The sequence below is a fragment of the Megalobrama amblycephala genome, linkage group LG24 (assembly GCF_018812025.1).
Source record: "Megalobrama amblycephala isolate DHTTF-2021 linkage group LG24, ASM1881202v1, whole genome shotgun sequence".
NCBI classification, from domain to species: Eukaryota; Metazoa; Chordata; class Actinopteri; order Cypriniformes; family Xenocyprididae; genus Megalobrama; species Megalobrama amblycephala.
The window spans coordinates 25,019,022-25,027,208 of record NC_063067.1 but is presented as its reverse complement, the minus strand read 5'-3'; the positions used below and the strand labels follow the sequence as shown (position 1 = coordinate 25,027,208).

The 8,187-nt window shown below is 36.3% G+C and overlaps 1 long non-coding RNA gene across 1 annotated transcript; it reads right to left on the bottom strand.

The window, feature by feature from the left end:
• Positions 1-3,793: 3,793 nt before the first annotated feature.
• On the bottom strand, positions 3,794-7,137 carry LOC125260197. Its single transcript, XR_007182988.1, has 3 exons — positions 6,995-7,137; positions 6,432-6,546; positions 3,794-4,182 (listed from the first exon to the last, which is right to left on the bottom strand). It is a non-coding gene; the product is annotated as an uncharacterized LOC125260197 (long non-coding RNA).
• Positions 7,138-8,187: the final 1,050 nt, after the last annotated feature.

Below are 8,187 nucleotides of genomic sequence, written 5' to 3'. Positions count from 1 at the left end.
ACAATATCCCTGCATTTATCACATGTGTAAGGCTCACTGCTGACAGAAAGAGCTAAGCTGTACATGTTGCATTTAATACACATGATAATCGACGGACATGACTGACCGTGTGTTTGATGAACGCCGTCCGAAAAACTGCAACGCACACGGGACTCGCTGGCTGGATGTCTCGGTCGCTTGCCGGTGCCTGGGGCAAGGGTGATGTGCGGGACGCTGTACCTCGCGGTGGATCGATGAATGCCGGGCAGCAACGTCTCCACAGCTTCCTGATCTGGCGAGGACTGATCAGAATAACATACATCTGATAAATCTGCCATTAAATCGACAAGGAAGGTTGGTTTAGAGGAAAAAAGTAAGTAGACGGTAGCTAGCAGGCTATGGCTAACACTAGGTGATTACGCTGGTGGATTGCTAGTAATAAATTGTTCCGTTTAGTAATACTATGCAATAGGTTAAGTAATCTAGTGAAAAATAAGAAAGTTATATTATGTGAATAGGAATAAAGAGAAGGATTTAGGATAAACTCCACGAAGCTCCGAGCGTAGGTCAGACAGCAGGCAGGCAGCAGCAATCACCAGCGCCCTCTGCCAAATGTATGTGTTGGTATTTATTTAACTTTTACCTGATTTTAAATATTTTATTCATCATTCACAAACATTAAATTGAGTTTGCATGAAAGGTCTAATACACATTAAGAGGTCTTGAATCTTGCCTTTTCTACCCTGTTCTCAAGACGCTTATCCATCATGCTCACCTCACGTGGAGTTAGCCCATAGTATATATCGGCTGCCTGGCTTATATACTGTGACAAAGTCTCCTACTGCTCCCTGGTGAAGACCTGGTGAGGACTGTAGTATCCTACATGAGGAAGGTCCCTCGATCCCTGGTCTTTCAGTTCTTTATATTTCTGCCAATATCTGTTCAAGGTTACATGGCAGATTCCATGGGATTGTGCCACTGCCCTAACAGACTTTCCTTTCCTCCTCTTTTTACTTCCTCTGCTGCTCTTTTTAAAAGACTGGCATCGACTCCACAATCTGTTTTTCTCACCCAAGTTCTAGGCATTCTGTAAAATTATTAAAATCACAAAAATGTTCTTAGTTGTATATAAGGGGATGGTTGTAACACTTTTAAACACGTGTTACAACCTACCCGCCACTGTCACCCATTGTTTAGCTAGCTGTATTAGCATGGTGCTTTGAAATTGGCAGGAGGTTGATACACGATTCTTTACTAGAGAAACTACAGTTTGACCTGATATAACTCATACAACATTATCTACAACGGTAGAAGTACTAAACAAAATATTATCTTGTTATTTTTTTTTTACTTTCTTACCTCAGAATTAGATTTTCTGCTGTAGCTTCAGGAGAGATAGCAACACAGACTGGAAAACCTCCATGTGGGATCGTAAAGGAAGCCTGATGAGACTGAAACTGTCACATGACTCCTATCTTATCCCTGATTCGTGGAATTGCTAGTGTTACAACTCTCCCCATGTTACAACTATACCTGGTCTCCTACTACCAGCTGATATACAGTGTAGTCTTGATTTGGGTGGTCAATCTGCATTTAAAAGTTTGAAAGGGTTTTAAATATTCTAAATCAAGTAAAAATGAAGTATTTTAAGCATAACAAAGTCAACTTTAATCATATAAAATGTAATTTACCAACATCAAAATTTTGGCCAGTTAAAATGCTGAGTGGCTAGTAACTTTGAAAAACAACTAGCCACAGTGGCTGGTGAGCAAAAAAGTTAATGTCAAGTCCTGGTGACAATACAAAAAAAGGATACTGACTGTGAGTTAGATTTATCTGTTTGAACCATAAATACCTCAGCTCAGAGTCTGTGTGCACAAAACTTCTTGACAATACAGTTAAGAACAGAAGGTTTGTGACTTCCTCACACAGATAAGGAATGTTTAGAAGGTTTTGGAAGCACATACTGTAGGTTCCTCAGTGCTTTAGAAGGCTGGGAAAGAATAGCTTTTCTCACACCTGGACTCAATGATTGCAGTTCTTTGTTGATGAATACCTGGACAGCTTTAACACTGTTAATTTGACATCTTGATCTTCAGCAGACACCGGCCTAAACCTGACCTAGCAAATATTCTAGGTATTCAGAGTTTGAAGAGTTGTTTGTTTCTTTTACTTGTCAACCCGTAGGAAAGAAAAATCTTTAAAGAGATTAAATCCCTTGTGAAAAAGAAGTATGCTTACTTGTACTGAAGCACACTTGTAGCTTATTTCAAATCTTAAAAGTATTTTTGTAAAAAACTGAATTTGCAGATAATGTAATTTTAATTCAATAAAAGACCAATTAAGTGTAGGCCTACTTAACACTTTCAGTACACTTCAAAAAGTAATGAGGTAATGATGTCGAATTAAAAGTTTTACTTTAAAGTACATTTTAAATTAAATAAAGTATTTTGTTGTGCATTAAACAAGAACACTTACTTTGATGTAACATTCTATAAAGCACATGTAAAGTACTTCATTTTTAATTTGAACTGAAGTGTGTTATTCAGTATCACAATTAATACATTTTAAATGTACTAAATTGCTCCATTATTGCCAATCTGTAGTTGCAGACACATTTAACCCTTGTAGGTCCCTTAATTGTACCAACGATTTAGTCCCTTGACCCCAAACTTTTACAGAGCGATTGCATAAGGAAATATACATTTTTTATAACATAAACTATATATCATTTTTTTTATTTACTTCTCATCTATGCATTTATGCTGTGTTTTTGTGGATTTTTTTTTTTTTTTACCTATTTACTGCACAATTACTTTACCATGTCATAAATTGGCTTATGAAAATTTGATTTTTAATGAAAAAATCACTTTAATGATAAACTTAATTAAATCTAAATTGTATTTGGACATTGCTCTATGTCAGGGGTGCCCACACTTTTTTTGCCTGATGATCTACTTTTAAAATGATCAACTAAATGAGATCTACCAACCAAAAAAAAAAAAGCTTAATTTCAAATGCTTGTTGCTACTCACTAAAAAATGTTGGGTTAAAAATAACCCAACAAGTAACCCAACTATGGGTTAACATAGCACCTTCCCAACTGTGGGTTATTTTTAACCCAATGGTTGGGTTAAAAGCCAGTTGGGTTAAAAGAATAACCCAACAGTTGGGTTAAAATAACCCACAGTTGGGAAGGTGCTATGTTAACCCATAGTTGGGTTACTTGTTGGGTTATTTACTAACTATGACTATTAACTTTTATTCATGACATTATTTTAATATATAAAATACACTTTGTTTTCTAGATTGTTTATTTGTATAAAATAATATGTTTTAACAAATATATTTTAAATTACAAATGAAATATTGTGGAGCCATTTAATGTAAATATAAGTGTACATTATCAAAACACAAGTGTAAATCAATTCAAAACCTATGCAAATTTGTACAGACAGTACACATTCAAAACCTACACAAACATGTACAGAGTAAACTCAAAACATAAATAAAATATGTATACAGATCAGAACACAAAAATTCAAAATGAACACTATTAAAATATTATTACACTATTTTTTAACTAATCTTATGGTAATCACTACTAATTTAGTAGTAGGCCTAATTATACTAAAGCATACACAAAAGTGTACAGTAAATATTAAATTCAAAACCTATAAATTTGCAAACAGTACACAATTAAAACCTATATTTAAAACCTTCGCAACCATGTAAACTCAAAACATACATAAAATATGCACATATACAGAACACACAAATACAAAATGAACACTAAATGAAAACGAGTACACATAAATTCATAACATTAAATTCTTCAATAAATAAACATATCACGCGTACAGCAGGCGCTTGAGGTCCACAGTGAGGTCGGCCACAGGTAGGAATAATGGAATAGGACTCCGGTTCTATTTTGTGGGTCAACACTGTACATTGTATGCATTGATGTGTTGTAAACATACCTTAAGTAATAAAACCACAAATATGTTGGACCTAATGATGATGATCAAAGTTCTTAAGGAGGCAGCAGTGTTGAAGGAACCCCTCTTAATAGTCAACATTTGAAGTGGATCCAAAAAAAAAAAATATACATAAACTTGGGAGTTCTCTTTGTCCTCAAGGCATCAAGTCATGTGGATCCTGGCTTGTCTCACTGCTCAGGTAATGCATTGTATTAGTGCCAACCTTCAAAAGAATAAATAAAGTTTAGTTGGCACGCACTGTGACGACATAAGCAATGTAAAATTATGTAAAAGTTACACTGAAGCAGTGCTGTACTGAATTAAAATATAGTCACTGCATTACACCTGCTGTTAAAGGGTTAGTTCCCCCCCCCTTTATGTAAATGTAAATTTTACATTTACATAAAGGGGGGAGGGGAGTCTAATGCTATTTCATGTATTCTGACTTATTTAGAGTTGTATTCTCATGCTAAACATGCCCAAAATTTCAAAACACGAGTTGGATGTATGACGGATTCACTATTTCTGGTTTCGGATAGTTTTTTTCGAGCATGGCCCTTTATCGTATCCCTTATCATGTAATAAAGGACGGAATTCCTTGTATGGGCACTTCTCTCTGATAAGCAAGAGCACGCCCATCAACGCATTTCATTCGGGTTATGGAAGCTAAGAGATTTTTCAACAGTGGTCACCAAAGAAGTGTGTTTTTGGTTGTGATGGAAAGACTGCCTTTTTCAGCTTCCCAAAGAGCACAGTGTTAAGGGAACAGTGGATGAAGTTTCAGGGCTCGACAATAAGGACTGCCCGATGGCCCGGGGCCAGTGTGAACGATGCTCGGGACAGTAGACGGAACGGTCACTTGTCTGATCGGGCCAGTGTTGTAGGGTATGCGATATATATCGTCTGTCTATGATATCGTAATTGTTGATTTAACGATCTGAAATTATCAAGTATGTCCCTCAATTTACAAAACCAAACATAAACACACCCATTGAGCGCACGCATGCAATATGTGACGTAGTCTAGTAACAGTTAGGTTAGACTAGTGCACGTGCATATTTAGAGTGTACGCTTTCACTGCGCGTGGTTTATTCTATAAAAATGCCTTTAGAATGACCCAGAATTCAAGGTAAGAGGCAAAAATGCTCCAGTATATCCTTTATATTTATATTACTTAATATAGTTAACCAATATTACACAGTGCCATTTTTCTCCAAATATCAACAATTACAAATGTGATACTGATTTTATTCAGCGTACAGTTTAATGAACAAGAACTTAATATCAATGGACTTTCATTTTAGACACTAAATCGCCTGTTTCACTCCATTTCGCCAACGAAAATAGTTCCAAACAAAGTCCACACAATTGTTTTGCTTCTCTGAGCAACACTTCCTGAATTGATCAGCCATTTGAATGAATTGGTTGAATCCGGTTGAATCTCAATGACTCGCTCTTTAGCAGGGACTTGCTGCCACCTACTGGCGGGTTTAATTTCAGGTTTAAAGTGTCTTTTCATTTTTTAAATAATTTCAAATAACCCTTCTGGGCCTTAAAAATTTTAGTTGCGTGGACTCTTAATGGAGGGACAGAAATTTCTTTAAAGGTCCCGTTTTTCGTGGTTTTTTGAAGCTTTGATTGTGTTTATAGTGTGCAATATAACATGTGTTCATGTTTCGCGTGTAAAAAAACACAGTATTTTTCACATAATTTACTTATCTCTATACCGCTGTTTCCACTGTCATAAAAACGGGCTGATGACTTCCTTGTTCTATGAAGTCCCTCCTTCAGAAATACGTAACGAGTTCTGATTGTGCCAGCGGTTCCTGTGTTGTGATTCGACAGCTCTGAGCGCATCTTGCCCGGAAAGATCACGCCTCTTACCATAACGTGGAGATGCACGCGCTCAGTGTTATTGTAAACATGTCTTTAATTTTACCCTATCAATTTGAGCCGGAATCAGACCCGGTGATTGGACTGCGGGATGAAAATAACAGCGTTTCGACGACATGGCGACAAACACACTCTACAAACGCAACTCTGCGTATTCCTGTGGGCGGAGGTTAGTCAAAAAACTGTTTTAGTGACGTCATTAAAGAAGGAAGTAGAGGATGTAGTCCAAACTGGCCGTTCGATGTAGGCGACTTCTGTTAAATAAAATATCTCGCTTGGCATTGAACTTTGAGCTTTAAAATTTTACAGATTTTATTTATACTCTAACAACAACATTACACACTAACTAAAGTTTGAAACATGGGATCACGAAGAACGGGACCTTTAAATATCTTTAAAAAGATTTGATTTGCGTTCCAAAGATGAGTGAAGGTCTTATAGTTGTGGAACAACATGAGGGTGAGAAATTAATGACAGAATTTTCATTTTTGGGTAAACTAACACATTAACAAGCAGAATCAATATGTACAGAGCAGTGTAATTTATCGAAGCTAATTTTGTAGTGTTGCTTTTACTTACAGGGTGATTGTCAGTTAAGCTGTGCTTCATTTCAGCACCATTTTCCCATCTGTGAGACATGGCGATGATGGCAGGACAGCGGGAAGGGTTTTGAAGGCAGTTTCTCCATGACCATCTTTGAAAGACAAGTTTAAAAAAAATTGTATTTATACCACATGTGTGTGGACAAATTTCACAAGCATGACATGGTCAATACATTTTTTCCCAAAATAAAACAACCCTTCACTATTCTGAACATCATTAAACTCAGTATTCCATTTCTTCAATAGTTTTTGTTCCAAAGGATCAAATCCATGCAGTTTGCTGAGGTGTTGTACGTCTAATGAACACATTAGCTTGGCTGTGATGACTTCTTGCGTTCTTTTGATACTAAATCGTTGTCAGTCATTAAAACAACTTGGATTCTGTTTAAATTAAAACATAATGTATTAAAATGAAGGAAGACAACTGAGAAAAAAACAAAACAAGAGTAATAAACTGTACCCCAGTGTTTCCCAAACAACCTGGTTCTGTAGTAGCCCTAGCACTGCACATTTTGTCTCTCTAATCCTGATTTAACTTACCAGCTTGTTAGCAGAGAGACTCCAAGGCCGTAAAAGGGTGTCAGATAAAGAAGACATCAAAAATGTGTATTGTTGGGGATAATCTAGGACCAGTTGAGAACCACGGTCATCCAGCAGCATAAAACTTTCATCCTGTGTTACAACAAAACAAATAAGTTGTCACTTATTTAAATAGCTTACCTTCAAATGTTTCCATTAAATAGCAGGTTGCTGTAGTCTTTGCTTCACAAATTATTCCATTTGTCTAAAACACAAGAATAAACACATTTAGTACAACACAAATGCAAGAACTAACATAATGTTAGCTTCATAAGAAATAATAGTACAAAGATGCTTCAGATACCCCTGTAATACATTTACATGCATTACTATATAGAACATGCATTATTAATAGACCACATTTCTGCAAATACCAGATTTGCAGTTAGTGTTACTACAGTAAATCTAATAAACAGTAGGTTATTTATCGATAACTACTCATGAACTAATCGTTCATTGGTTGCACAACGTTTTTCCAGGTTTTGCATAGAAGCTGTTGGAATATTGCGCTTTTTCATCTTACAATATCTAGATTTTAGCGAATTCAAACAGCTCTGTTGTAGTACCGTATGATCGAGGACTGAGCTCACGCTGCGTAGGCCGAGCTGATAAACGGTCCGTGCGGCGCGGCTCGGCTCGTCTCAAACGGCACTTTCGTTCCGCATTTCTAAAAGACCTGTACAAAAAAAGTACTTTTTTAAAGTCTGAAGCTCAAATTTAGTTGTCATATTATGAAAGATTATCACGAAGACCGTAAAACATGCGTAATATTGGATAGTGATTGCTAAGACCTACTCTTCCTTAGTAAAAATATAAAATTCAGTTTTAGAATATAACGTTACGTAAGTTAATGTTTCACTACACAATACCTAATGTTATAAAAGTTTTATATACGAAAACGACATGGCTTACCTTCATAATCAATTATGAAGGCTGAATTGATCAGCCATTTGAATGAATTGGTTGAATCCGGTTGAATCTCAATGACTCGCTCTTTAGCAGGGACTTGCTGCCACCTACTGGCGGGTTTAATTTCAGGTTTAAAGTGTCTTTTCATTTTTTAAATAATTTCAAATAACCCTTCTGGGCCTTAAAAATTTTAGTTGCGTGGACTCTTAATGGAGGGACAGAAATTTCTTTAAAGGTCCCGTTTT